This window comes from Platichthys flesus, chromosome 3 (assembly GCF_949316205.1).
Source record: "Platichthys flesus chromosome 3, fPlaFle2.1, whole genome shotgun sequence".
NCBI lineage: Eukaryota > Metazoa > Chordata > Actinopteri > Pleuronectiformes > Pleuronectidae > Platichthys > Platichthys flesus.
In genome coordinates this window covers 22,098,777-22,113,409 of record NC_084947.1, presented here as the reverse complement: position 1 = coordinate 22,113,409, position 14,633 = coordinate 22,098,777, and the positions used below count along the sequence as shown (strand labels likewise).

General features: G+C 41.4%; 1 protein-coding gene across 1 annotated transcript in view; it reads right to left on the bottom strand.

Moving 5' to 3' along the window:
- Positions 1–14,633, bottom strand: part of sema4c (sema domain, immunoglobulin domain (Ig), transmembrane domain (TM) and short cytoplasmic domain, (semaphorin) 4C) — a 95,157-nt gene that overhangs the window by 29,081 nt on the left and 51,443 nt on the right. The gene's annotated exons all lie outside the window — the stretch shown is intronic.

Sequence of the window (14,633 nt, the reverse complement as noted above, 5' to 3'; positions counted from 1 at the left end):
TGTGGGAAAACATCACCTGGTTCCTGGTCCTTTCTGTAATCCTTAAAGCAAAAGTACAAATTATAAATGAACTGACACCCACTTGAGTGTCCCGCCCAATGTTTGGGTTTTACGTCCACAACTTTAGTGTATCGATTCAACATCATCAAGCAGCTGCTAAACCATTTGTGCAATAGCTGCCCATGTAAGGATGGGGGACAAGGTTAGCAGCTTGCTGGTGAATATAGCATTTAGCAGGTAAAGACCCAGGAGCCTTAAAGAGTTTCTGGGTTAAACTAGAATTGATGTCTCATCCAACCCACAAACTCGCCATCCATTGAATAGTGGCCAGAAAGGTGACCAGAGCCTTATGATGTCACAGTGAAGTTGAACTCAGACTTTGCTGTCATTTTATCTTCCAGGACATTTCATATCACGCGATGTTTGTGCCAGATTTGTCGAAAAAACAGACAAACGTATGAACTAACATACAGACTGACAGATGGATAAACAACCCAAAATATAAGGCAGGAGCAGACGCAAGCATGAAGGAATAAACATTGAGCTAAAAGGAGGAAGCCAATATTACAATACTTTAGCCAGGTGGACAGAAACATGACACAAAATAGTTATGTTTTATTAATGTCTGTATTTCACTAGAGTTTTGCTGTCGTATTTGCTTTATGGTAACAGATTGCCACATAGGTTGTTGCACTGCCCCTGTGTGGCAATTTTTTAAACATGAATGTTTTTTGATTGCAAGAAGGATCTTAGTGATTTCCAGTTGAATAGACAGCTAGATATCTGCCCTCTCAGTGCACTTCAATGTCTACAAGATTCAACTTGACCTCAATAAAATACGCTGAGAAACAGGAGTAACAAAATCACAACAGAAATGTGAGCAGTTATAACTCATCAGATCCTAATGAGTTGTTGAAAGTTCCCACAATATCTGTGTCAGAGATCTGTTGTAAATCATTACTGCAGGATGGAACGCTGCACTGAAAGCTTCCTAAGCTCTGTATTTACTTTAAGAACCTGGAGCAGAGGCGTGTCTTCAGGGACAAGTCTGATAAGTTTCAGATCTGCATGTCAGAAGCGAGATAAGCTGCAAATAAACAAGAAGCAATGATGCTCTCTGAGACCAGCCCTTGTTTTGATGAGGGGTGCGGTGGTGTGAGCATTACAGCCACCAGCAATGAATCCAAAAGCATCTAGAGCTTATCAGAGCAGTATATTAATGAATACAGATAATATCACCATATTCTGGGAATTGCAGAGAGGCTGTGTAATCTGTAGAATTCCAGTTTTTTATACACGTTACCGACAAATCCTCAAAAGGTGCTCGCCTGTTCTTTAATGTGAGTTTTAAAAGTGAATTTGGGTTTGAGCAGGATGCGGAGATGTTTGTAATCATACACTTGTTCAAGTAAATTCCCTTAAGCAAAATCAATGGCCAAATCAATCAATAATCGTATGTTTTGCCTCGAGTCACCACAGTGTTTTAGAGCTGAAGATTGTTCGAAGACATAAACTCAGTCTTGCAGCATTAAATAAAACCTTCTATCGAACCGTAGCAGCTTAATCCAGGCTATAAAGAACACCTTTACACAACAATGCAGGGATTTAGGGTTGGATCTGGGAGCATTATTGCAAATGGAAAATGTGATCCAAGTGACAACGTGTGCAGAATGACGAGCATAAGAATGCTTATATAAAGCACAGTAATAATGGGTATAAATCTGTGGCTGTGATTAGATTGTTCATTATCTGGGGTGCACGTCCAGATGCAGATCGCATATTAATACAAGGCCCAAATGAGGCCTATTACTCTGATTAGGCCATCATTCAGGGTCTTAACGGAATATTAGCCCCCTTTAAACCCACTTATTGATCCTTTGACATCGCCGAGCCAAAGTGACGTGATTTATGCCAGGATTTTATTTTTGGTCATTTCTCACTATTGCAGCTCCGAGGCCGACACAAACAATCTCGAAAAGATTATGAGAAAATCACAAAATGTTCTCTCCACGGTCCCATCTGCATTTGTTGGAAAACCATGCAGCTTTTTTTTCCATTAACATTTTGAAAAGATGCACCTGCTGGTTTGCTGTTTTCTCCCTCACTCAGACACACGCACACACACAATCACACACACACTGCAAATCCCCTGACTAGCATATAGACATACTACTGGCGCAGAGTAGAAAAGAAAGCAAGACAGAGATAGGAGGAAAGAGAAAGGATGATGTTTAGTTTTCATTATCAACACTCGTGTTAGTTGTAATGTCACCTTGTTCTCCCTCTCTCTCTCTCTCACTCTATCTAGGCCGATAGAATGTGTGCAAAACCCGAGCCGACGACAGCCCGCACTGCAGGAAATGTGATCTCATAAACCGAATAAGAATATTTCTGGTTTTGGGGTTTCCGACAGCATGAATATTTTCCACTTCATTCACTGTTTCTTCCTGACTGAAAATAGAAGCTGAAATCCATGGAGGGAACGTCAGGAACTAGTGTGATTTATGGTGTGACTAAACGCTCATGTGACGTTGTGGCCTAGTTGGGACTAAATAAGACATATACGTGGAGGAGCTCGTACAAGATGAAGGAGCTGTGCTGGGTTGTGTGAGTCTGATGGTGTAACTGTTTAATCATAAAAATGTTAATGATAATGCAAAGCCATTTCATTTAAAGGCATCTCTATCTGTTACTTTGCATGCAAGGTGATCTCCTCAAATGCCTCCTTCAAAATCAGAGTTGCTTTCAGCTGAATCATTGACCATTTTGCCAAAATAAAAAATAAAGGTCAACATCAGTGTTAAAAGTGCTCAGAAAAATGAAAGGTTTGAACACAGTTTCTTTCTGTCCTGAAAATGTCAGACCAACCGTGCCAGCAAAATATAGACGAACAAGAATCTTTGACATTATCAATTTGCAGCCCAACGACGAGAACGGATCTGCCTTTTAAGACAATTTCACGAGGCCCGAAATAATCAGTGTTGTGTTAATTATGTACACAATTTTTTTTATTTACCCTCAGTCTTTTATTTCAGAAAACAACCACCTAATTTTCTGGACAAGCTGCAGAATCAAACCATAACAACTGTCTTTGATTTCAAATGAAGAATTAGTGAGCTTATAACACCCAAAGTTATCAGATATGAACAAACAACGGGGACGAATGTGTTTATTTTTTGGAAAACCAATGTGGTCAGTGGCCCCTGGGTAATTTGAGTTCTTTTTTAGTAATGTTAAGGACTTATATCATTTAAAAGGTCATATTTTCAGGTGAAACAATCCTGAAACAAACATTTCAAACTTCCAGGGGCAATAAAACCCTGAAAAGATTCCCAAAACCACCTCACTGAGAAAATCTGGACAACTGAAGGTTAAAAAACCAGAGAGAAGACAGCTTGTTTGAGATGGGTGGAAAGAGAAGGAGAGATAGAAGAGGGCAGGGAATTAGCAACCAAAGGAAGGAAGGGGGATAAGTACTGAAGTCAGCTTATTATCTGAAGAGCAGCGGTGTATAAACATTGGAGGGTATGATGAGAGTGAGTGAAAAGAGAGAGAGAGAGAGAGAGAGAGAGAGAGAGAGAGAGAGAGAGAGAGAGAGAGAGAGAGAGAGAGAGAGAGAGAGAGGGAGGGAGAGAGAGAGAGAGAGAGAGAGAGAGAGAGAGAGAGAGAGAGAGAGAGGGAGAGAGAGAGAGAGAAGCGGCATCCTCAGGGGAGAAAGGAGCACATCTGCCATGTTCAACATAGGTAGGCAGAAAAATACTCCACAGACACACAGACACACACATATGCATGTACAAAAACACAAGCACAAAATCTCAAACTTGGCTACGAACAAATCTGAATATATACAATCTATTTATAAGCTAAAAGACCCATTGCACACAGAATAGTTCTCAGGGTACCTGCTCAGTGACTCAACATCTCTGCATTGACACAGGGAAAGTTTAGCATTAAGTTCTGTCATTAAGAAGCAATACGGGCGGACGCACTTACCATCTGCCACCACACTGTGGCAGCCCCGAGGCTACATGTCGTGTGAGTGTGTGTGTGTGTGCGAGTTCGCGAGTGTGCAAGTGTGAGATTGTAACCTGCTTGGGTGTATTTTTCTCTGTGACAGAAACAAGGCCGTCCACACATGTCGTTCATCAGAGTTTTTTGTGCAGGCGAACAAGTGGGTTTATTTTTAAAAGACAGAGTTTAAATTTGAATCAACAGTGTCTGTAGGCTTTGGAAAAACCTGAATTTTGAAGATGTTTTTACAGCTGGATGGAATTGAATTTAAGCATAATTAACTAGCAAATAAAGAGCCATCCTCCTTGAGCAGAAAAAGAAAAGAACAGCATGGACTTATTAAGATGCACCAAGCCAAATTACAAAGGAAGCACATCGCAGAAGTAACCTTGTTCTGAATGCATCTATTGAGATGCAGCACACAGAATCCTGCCAGTGTGCTGTTAGCTGGAAAGAATCAGCCTTGCCATCAATGTCTGTCAGACTTCTAAAACGGCTTCAACCTTCGGACCAGTATTATTTTAGAACTTTACATGCTGAGTGTATGTGTGTGCAGGGGTGGGCTGACTTACTTTGATAAGAACTTTTCTTAGAAAGCTCTACCTCAGATTCATGACGCGTTCTTAAACTACAGAATTGTTTGCATCTGTGTTATGATATTGATGAATGGCATGTGTTTGTAAGTTGAAAGCGTGTGCCAGTTTTTCCCAATTAGCACAGGTAAACGCCACGCCAATGCCCATAGAAGGGCATGAGACTGCAGACCGTGTGCACACACAATGACACAGACTGAACAGAACACGTAACAAGCCAGGAATGATTGAACGAATAGCTAAGGGCAGCGGTGCACCAGACTCAACCGTAAAAAAGTTATATTTTGTAGTGTCAGCAGTGGATATAAGATGCAGTGCAGTTACATATTCAGTGAAAGCTGTATCAGGAGAAAGTCGCATTATTGAAGTAAAAAAATTGTTTGATCTGGTTTGAAGTCCAAATAAATATTGTCAAACAGAAGCAAGAGAGAGAAGGGAAAAGAAAAAGAAGGTTTATAGAGTTATCTGAGCTGGAGCTGCACATCATTGGAAACACAGCACTGCAGGTGAACCCTCAGCGGATCATCTGTGGAGACTCGACCTGAGCCTGACGGGATGCATCAGGACCGGACACTCCGGACCAGGCTCACACAAAAATATTTTGAATAATATTGCGGTTCAGGTCCCGCTTGGTTCACAGTGCACACAGGGGGCTCTGCGTCCACATACTTGTGAGAAGTGCACATGTGGTTTCATCACCTGAGCCATCTCTCGTCTCAGAACAGAAACAAAGTCAGTTTTCATAATTACCTATTTTTGTGACTAAATATTCTCTTCAACATGTTCTATGTTTATAAACAAATAAAAATAAAATACATTTTAAGATAAAAGATGGCCCCATGGGACTGCTCTCTCCCTCTGTGTGTGTGTGTGTGTGTTGGTGTGCTTATGTTTTTCTTCTGATGCTGGTGAGGCTCTAAAAAGAAGGGTACTAGAAAGAGACAAAAATAGTGTGGCAGCCATTTGGGTGTGCACTTGAATGGAAACAGGATTAAATGAAGAGATATTGGGGATTTATAAGAAACATGAAGACAACATGCAGTTATCATCTGTACAGGTCTGAGTTTGATATAAATCATGCAATCTTAGTGTATCATTTTAGCTTATCCAGACACTATCAATATTCGATACTTGGCCTTTTAATGAGGCATATAAGCACTTTTTTACATTTTATATAATATGTGTAGATTATATTTTACATTTAAAAAGGTCACCAAATGAGTTAAGGAATAATAAATAAATAAACCTGTCGCAAAAAAATCGAATATTTATTTCCCTGTCCTTTTATTTTTTAAGCTCAAAATGTGACACTGCTTCATTTAAAAAGGTCACAATGGAAAAGGGGCTGGAACATTAACTTAACTGCAAATCACTTTAACAGATATTTCAAATTGTAACGATGTCTTTTTAAATTTAAGGTTTAACAATAAGATACATATTAATTAGAAAATGGCCCCAGTAAGTGATAGATTATTCTGAATGATATTACTGATAAATTATTGTTGATATAATGTGCAACTAACACACTGATTGGTGGCGAGATTTCACGAATATTTGGATCGTTTTTATTTGTGGCACCTTCCTGGCATGGAAAGAGCCTTTTAAATGACAGCTATCTCCTACCCGATTGCAAATGTTACACCAGAACAAGTTCCCCTCCGACATCATTTTTCAGGAGCACTGTCGCAGCATCCTGGGCTTCGTGCAATTCGAGACGACTGGTTAGAGAAATGCAACAAATCCAGAGTTTCTTCCCCTGCAGCGATAATGTGAGCAGCCTAAACCATTATGGAGTGCTGACACAGCAGAGGTGTAGTCAATATTAACTCTATAGTGTTGAACAGTTAATTCTACAGCAAAGCCTTGGATTTCCATACACTTATCACGTTAATCTTCAGAGTAACTATTAGCTAAAGTTGCTGAATAAATACCGTGTGGTGCAAAGTAAAAGGTTTCCTTCTGGAATGCATTGTAATTATTGAGGTATAAATAACCATGAAATGAAAGTACTTTGGTAAAGTAAAGGTACATAAAAAAAACCTGTGCTAAACTGCAGTACATGATGTTGTAATGTAATTTGTTCAGCCTTGATAACTGCTGTGTACTCTGATCAGTTGAGTTTAGAACATTTAGGTTCTTTGGGTGCATTGCCGGAGACTGTAACATCTAAGACTCACATTTGTTTAACTTATTATATGTGTTTTGTGTTTGATGTTTGGCAGACGATATGTCTGAGTTCCGGATGTAAACTTCAACTCACTGGGGAGAATTTTCACACCGTTCCTGTTGGATGAGGATGATGCCATGTAGAAGGAAAACCTTGTTTTTACGAAAAGAGTAATGTGAATTATTTTCAGTGCTGCAATAAAAGCAGGCACTTCAGGAGCCAATCCGAATGCAGTGAATGTTATATCTTCTTAGAATTAAGCAACAGGGACAAACGTTTTTTCACTTTGATGGATGAGCTGTCTTGAGAAAGTCTTAAGGCAGTGCAAGTTGATGAACTAAAACTAAAGGTTCAGTGAAAGGAAATCAAGCTGTGATTCTCTCACTGTCAGAGATAATGAGAACTATGTACAAATGTGGTTAATTGGCTAAAACACGAAAACAAAACAAGTCTGGTGATTTACTGCTTTAACTGTTTTTGCTAAAACTTGTAGCTGATAGTAGGTTATGACAACATGTAGGACCATAGCTTTCACAATAGGCATCCTCTATGTCGCCTCTGGAGATTCTCAGAGGGGCTGAATGTGTGAATGTAAATGTACGAGTGAGAGTCTCTGGACTATCTGCAGACTTCTCCAGCCGGCAAAAAGTCCACAGAAACCCCAAAGGAGCCGTTGTGAGAGCCCAGGAGGAGTGACTGAAAGCGGCTTATATGTTCTCGATGTGCACACGCGTCTTTGTAGAAAGACTAAAGGTCCTGTTGCAGCTTCATCATCCAAACCAGCAAATGGAGCCAAACCAAGCCGGACCAAGCAGAGCTCCACTGTGGCTTGGAGGAGAAGCGAGAGGTGGACAGAGGGACAAGGGGCAGTTCCAGTTGTTTCATGGCCGGCTGAAAAGGTCTCAAATTGGGCCATGCCTCTGTGATCTGACCCCATCGTCCTTCCAGTGGTGCTCCAGCCTTCCCTTCCCTGCCTGCTATAAATACACCCGGCCTCTGCTTATAGCTCCTAACCGCTGAGCCACTTACACACCAAACTATGATTAAGGGCCTATTTTAGGGAGAGCTTTGAAGCAGCGACAAACACTGAATGAGAGGCAGAGTCAGACAGAGGGACAGACAGAGACACGGAACAGGGAGAGACGTTGTGCATTGCGTTGTGCACACAAAGATGCAGATATACCCGAGTGTGCACGAAGAGCTCCGCCAGACCTTCATCTGAACAGGTACCCTCTTTGAGGAGGGAGAGAAACAACAAGGAGCGCACAAAGACACACACACACTCCCATGTGGATGCACAATCTTTGTCTGCCGAGCAGACGACAAGTTCAAAAGAGAGTCAGGTGTTCGACAGAATGAGAGCATGAAGATAGAGGGAGACAAGAAGGAGAAAGATATACATGACTACACAGCTGCATCTGCAAAAGTACCTTTTCCAATTGTGTGCAAAATTTGGGTTAACATATTTTTATGCTGTTATAAATTAGGAATGAATGATTTTCATAGGATTATTCAGACTGTGACACCAAAAGCCATGTGATTAACTCATTCATGTCTGAAAGAATATGCTCTAAAGAATAAAAGCTGTTGATGAATACATAATTAAAGGTTTTTAGCAGAATAATTGTTTGTCTTTGCATGGCTCAAATGTGTAAGCCCTTGTTTGTTGATTTTGTGCTCTTTGTATTTCCTATACAGGTTCATCATTGTTGTGTCTGACAAACAGTCATGGCAATGAAGCGATTTGAATTCAGCAGAATTGGATGAGTCTTCGATGAAGGGATGGGAAGAGTGGGAGGAGAGGAAGTGTTAAGAGTGGATTAACACAACAAGTGAACGAGTGAACCAATGGGGGGGCTGGTGGTTTTCAGGGAGGGGGTGACGAGGGAGGAGATGAAAGCGGGAGGGAAGGGGCAAGGAAAGCGGCGTGGGGGGGGCACCCTTGCAATCCACATGAAGCAGAACAAAATCAAGTGCTGGTTGATGCCACAAGTGAGGCTTTTCCATTCCAGCGTCATGGTCGGGCATGTATGACTGGTGCTGTGATGGGCACCAGCTGCGAAGAGTTAGGCCCCTTTCTACTCTGCTGTGGTGTTGATGACACACAAAGACAGAGAGAGAGAGAGAGAGAGAGAGACAGGAGCCTGCAGAGCTCAATGGTGATGGGTAGCACTGCTGTAGTTTCATTTTAGAAATTATTCTAATAATATGTGGTGGAGTCACGAAAAGTTAAATTTTTTGAAAAGCCATTTAGAGGACAAAACACCAGACTGACGACTGGAATAATAATGATAATGTGATACTACAAACCACTGTAGTGAGAAATACTGTTATTTTCATATCTGATGAATCTGTCAATCATTTATTGTTCAAAAGCGGCCTGAGTACTGTTCATTAAATCTTATTTAAAATGGGAGTGATTTGAAGTTCAGTGTAAAATGGAGAAAATCAGCAAATCCTCACATCTGCAACACAGGAAAGGATTTCCCCTTCATATAGATGATTCAAATAATTACTTTCCCTGTCAATCTACTGTATAATTGATGCACTTAATTAACTGTATAGCATCTCATCAACCACTCCACAATACGTAGTCGCTCCTTCACACACATTAAATACAGTTCTTTTATATACAGTGATTTGTATTCACACAACATTTGCACTCTGTTGGTACAGCTGTCGGGGGCAGTTTGGGGTTTCGGAACCTTGCCCAAGAACACTGGGCATTGAGGACTGGACGAGCCGGGGGATTGAACCACCGATCCTGTGCATAGTGGACAACCTCCATTACCTCCTGAGCAACAGGATATGAAATCATGATGCATCATTACCAGGAGAAAACACATGAAATTCATATTTTACCTGGAAACCTGAAACATCTGTGGCGTTATCAGGTTTCATCATGTAAAATGTCCGAATAGCAGAGAATGTGAATCCATTACTTGTGATACTATGTTGATGTCTTACCTTTCGTGTTGTGAAATATCTGGAAGCGACTCTGTGAATTTATCACGTGAACTATACCAAACCCCAAGTGCCTATTGATTTAAGGATAAGGATGATAAATGGCAGTGATTTTTTAATACAACGTTGGAGGCAGTTAACATCGTTTCAGCCACGGTGCTGCTGCCACACGAAGGTGTTCAGGATAAATACAACCTTTCACATTGTGACTTCTTTTGAATCCACATGCCCACTAGCCGCCACAAAGTCAGTACGGAGATGGAGAGCACTCCAGGTCCCTACATCTGGTCCCAGTTGTTAATCTTCACTGACCAATCAGCGCGGGGTCAGGGGATGAGTGACATTCAATGCAGATAAACAGTTGGTCATGAATCGCCATCTTCCATCCCTCCTCCCCCCCGCGCATCTATCCTCCCAGTCACGCACAGCCTCTCTCTGCCTCTTGCGCTGCCTCGATCTCAACCACTCATTACTGTAATTGGAGGGTTTGAGGAGATACGGCAGAGCTACAGAAAGAAGGACGAAAAAGAGAGAAAGGTTTAGATTGAGTCAGAATGAGAGAGGAGAGAGAGAGAGAGAGAGAGAGAGAGAGAGAGAGAGAGAGAGAGAGAGAGAGAGAGAGACAGAGAGGGAGGGAGAGAGGTTTCTGGAGGTCAGAGGCCCAGCCCTTTGCTACTCTCCCTTTACTCTATTTTATTTTCCCGCCATCTCTCGTTCTATCTTTCTTCTTCTAAATCAAGAGGCATACATTTGCTTTGGCTTTTCCTTAAAGACGCAGGGCTCATAAAAGCTGGCAAGATTTTCAAACAAAGTATCAAGTTTCTAAAAAGTTCTATTTCTTCTTCTCTCTTCACCTTTTTTTCTCTTGCTCCATTCTTTCAGTCTTTGTTTAAACCACAGCTGCTGCGTTTTGTCATAGTTTTGGCTTACTGGTCTCTGTCATTGGGCTGGGCTAAGGCATGAATGTGTGGTTGTGTGTGTGTGTGTGTGTGTGTGTGTGTGTGTGTGTGTGTGTGTGTGTGTGTGTGTGTGTGTGTGTGTGTGTGAATCCGACAGGAGAGAAACCCTGCACACTACCCAGTTTACCACTGGTAATTTGTTATCCACTGCATTCACCTCTGGTAGCTGAGGCTGCTGCCATTTGTCTTCTTCTAGAAAAAGTGATGTGACAATGATAGTGTGAGGCACCAGGTAAAGTTACGTCATAGTTTATAAGACCCAGTCAAGAATTTAACTTGAGAGAGATAAACCACCTAGTGGCCTTATTCAGAATGAGACATTATTTTGATTTTGGTGTTTTTATCAGTTACTAACTTAATATTCCAGATTATGATTCACTTGTTATGATACACATCTGACATTCCTGCAACGTTTTTGAAAATATCTCCATCGCAGTGAGAGAGTGAGAGAGAGAGGGAAAAAAGAGAAAAATATGCATTTGTGAGCCGAAGTTAAAGATGTATGTCTCCAGTACATACCGAGGGGTTCGGAGGTCGGTAAGTCACAAAGTACTTAAAGATAGATTAACGCGATGCTAATCTTAGTAGGCAACAATAAGTAAAAAGGTCAGGATGAGAAGACCTTTAGTAAACAAACTATGAAAGAGAGACTTGTACAATATTTCTATAAAATATAACCCACATAAAAGTGCAAAAGAAAACAAGATGCATGCACCATGTTAGTGGAAAGTATGTAAATGTACAACGCTCATTAGCAGCGCTACGAGGGCCCTACATAAAGCGGGTACATAAAATGTCTCATTAGGAGTCGACAGTGATTATTTTTTCCTTTCCCAACATAAATGTGACGAGGCGGCGGTGAGGAGAATATAACAACAGCTTGCAACTTCAAATGTCAACAAGAGGCTTTTAAAAAGAAATACAAGAAGAAGTGAATAATTGGGAGAGAATGCGAGAGGGAGAGCATATGTTTGTTGTCCTCTCCAACCTCATGTGGGCCTCATGTGCTGCTGGATGGAGGATATTATCTCTTCAGCCATCTCTGCCCCACCATCACCCACCCAACTCTCTCTCGCCTCTTGCTCTCTCTCTTTCTCTCTCTGACACACACACACACACACACACACACACACAAACACACACACACACACACACACACGAACACACACTCCCCTATACGCCAAATCCCTCGGACTGCCAGCCTAAGCACTACACACACCCACATACACGTATATAAACAAAGGGGATTAGATAGACAGACTCACAGCTACACACAAACTCACTCCCTCTCTACACAAACAGGTATAAACATACGTGCCCTCTGTGCCCTCAATTTCTTTTACTCTTCAGATTTTTATTCCTTTTCGTCTTGTCTCCTCTTTATTGAAAAGTCACGCTGCATGCAAACAGGAGTTAACACACAGAAACCCATGTGAGAGTATGAGTATTGAGTGTGTGTCTGTGAGATGATTCCATGAAAAATCTAACAAATGGTTAACAGCCTGCAGAGTGTGTGTTGGTGTGAGTGTGGTTGTCTGTGTGTGTTTTCTTTTCTCCCTGTCGTTTGTCTGAAGTTACTTTCTGTCCTTTTAAGGTAGTTAGTGACTTGCCTCTCTCTGCCAAGTCTCCCTATGTCTCTCTACCTTTCTCTCTTTCTGGCTTTTTTCCACTCTCTATCTCCTCTCTCTCTTTTCATTGTGCTTCTTGCCTCCAATCCGTCCTTCCCTCTTTCTGCAGCTTTGTTTTTCCATTTCGTCTGGTTCCTATCTCCTCCTCAGCACCGTAGCAAGAAACCATCCATATAAGTCATTTTACCCAGTGCTGAGCCTGAAATCTCATTTCTCTTTAACCAAGTGGAGAAATCTCTCAACAGGTAAGATAATCCCACTTGTTTCAAATGCAAATCAATTTGCGTCAAAAATCGTTCTGCACTCAAGTGCCACACTCAAATCAATACGATACAAGTGAGGTGATCTCCCTTCTCCTGTGTTTCGAAAAGGCTTTTATTTCTGAGGCTGAAAAAAACCCACAACGCTGCACTCGAAGCGAGGGGACATTATCTCGTCTCTACAGGCAAATTTATTTACTGAAAATGAGATCCTTTTTGGTGGTGCACAAGTTTTTTTCCCCTTCCATATGAGACCATGTGTGTGCGGTTGTCCCCGTTTGCCCTGTCTGATATGTTTGTGCCACAGCTGTGTGCTTGCCAAAGTGCAGCACGGATCAGGACTGCTCTCTGCCAACACTTCACATTGTCACACTGGAGCATGTCACCAGAAACCAATGACTCCCTATCAATTGTCTTCTCCCCCAGTCTCTGTCCTAACATTCCACCACAAAGTAAGTGATGCCTGTAGCATTGAGGGAAAAAACGACGAAAGAGGGCTCTATGGAAAAAGGGGAAATGAGGAAGAGTGGGGGAAGGGTGATAGCGGTATGAGAAAGCAGCTTTTGAAATATCCCCACACACCACCACACGCCATTCTCCTCGAGAGTGGCTGAAATCGGAGCTCTTTGTGCAAACGCCATAAGAGCATTTCTGGTTCATACGATGAGCCGCGGCGTACAAAGAGAAATGGCGAGGGGAGGGATAAAAGGCAAACAGAAAGAGGTTGAAAAAAACGTAAAGGAAAGATAGATAATGGATGAAAGGTGGGATAGGTGGTGAGAAAATATAGCTTCCCCCATAGGATTTCCCTCTCTTTATGGTATTTCCATAATCCCCAAGAGAGAGAAATGCAACACTTCCCCTTTGAGGGATTAAAGCGAGACTGTTTCTCCGCTTGCAACAACTGGCATTGTTCAGTAAAGTAAGCTGGGCCTGGCTGCAGAGGAGGGCCAAGATAAAGAGTGCAAAGACAGTTGAGCGCTAGGATTAGACTGATGTATTGTTTTACTGAGGGTCGATGTGGGCCTCTTAGCAGAATCATCCATCTCTGAAATCATGAGAAATCCTTCCCGATTGATGTAATGGAATGCATTTTTTTAAATAATTATTGGTTTTGTATCAAATGTCTGACCAGATCAATGGCTCCACTAATATATTGGACATCCTTTCAGGTTTGTTCATCCCAAGACAATCAATAATATCCAATGGATGTGCTGTAATCAATGAAAACCTTAGCAGAGTAAATCAACCCCTTTGTTTGACCTGCAGTTTAAAATCTTCATCAATAACAACCCGTCATGACAGTGCTCACAATCAATGGCAGAGATGGCCAGAGAGACCAAAGTGGAAAAAGGTAACATCATTAGTAATACAAATAACCCATTTGAATGAACTCTGTGACTGTCTTTCAGCAACCGAGCTAATGAGACATGTTACAGAAACCACAGAGACAATTTTGCAGAGCTAATGCTAGCTAGCATGTAGTCACTCCTCTACCAAGCTCTGAGAAACAGCCCTGTGCAAATTATTCAATTACACAAATATTTCCATAAATGTTGAGGACCAATCTCTCGGGCTCTATAACATGAAGAGTTATGTCAAATAAAACTACACTTGAATGGTAACTATAAGGTAGTTAGCATAGCAGAGTTACAGAAGAGTGTCATTGATTATACATATGCTGTGCACGCCAAGCTGACTTTTATCAACAGCATTCATGGAGTTCAACTGGGCTAAAGAAGTTCGAAGCACATACTAGCTAACCAGCTAACTATGCTAATAGTCAATAACTGTTTTATAATGGGTGTTTTAACTAGTTGTAAAAAAGTTTAGCAGGAGAAGAACACTTTGGAATTTGAAATGTTGATACATATTTAGTTGGTAAAAAGAAACAATCAGCACAGTGAGATAAGATTGGAGCTTAGAAAATATTGTTTTGATTTTACTGTGATATTAAGAACCAGCTAATCGATTTTTAAATCTCACTTTCACAGCAAAGTTTCAGTTGGCACTGAGGCTGGACCAGCTATCAGCTGGAAACACAAAGCAAA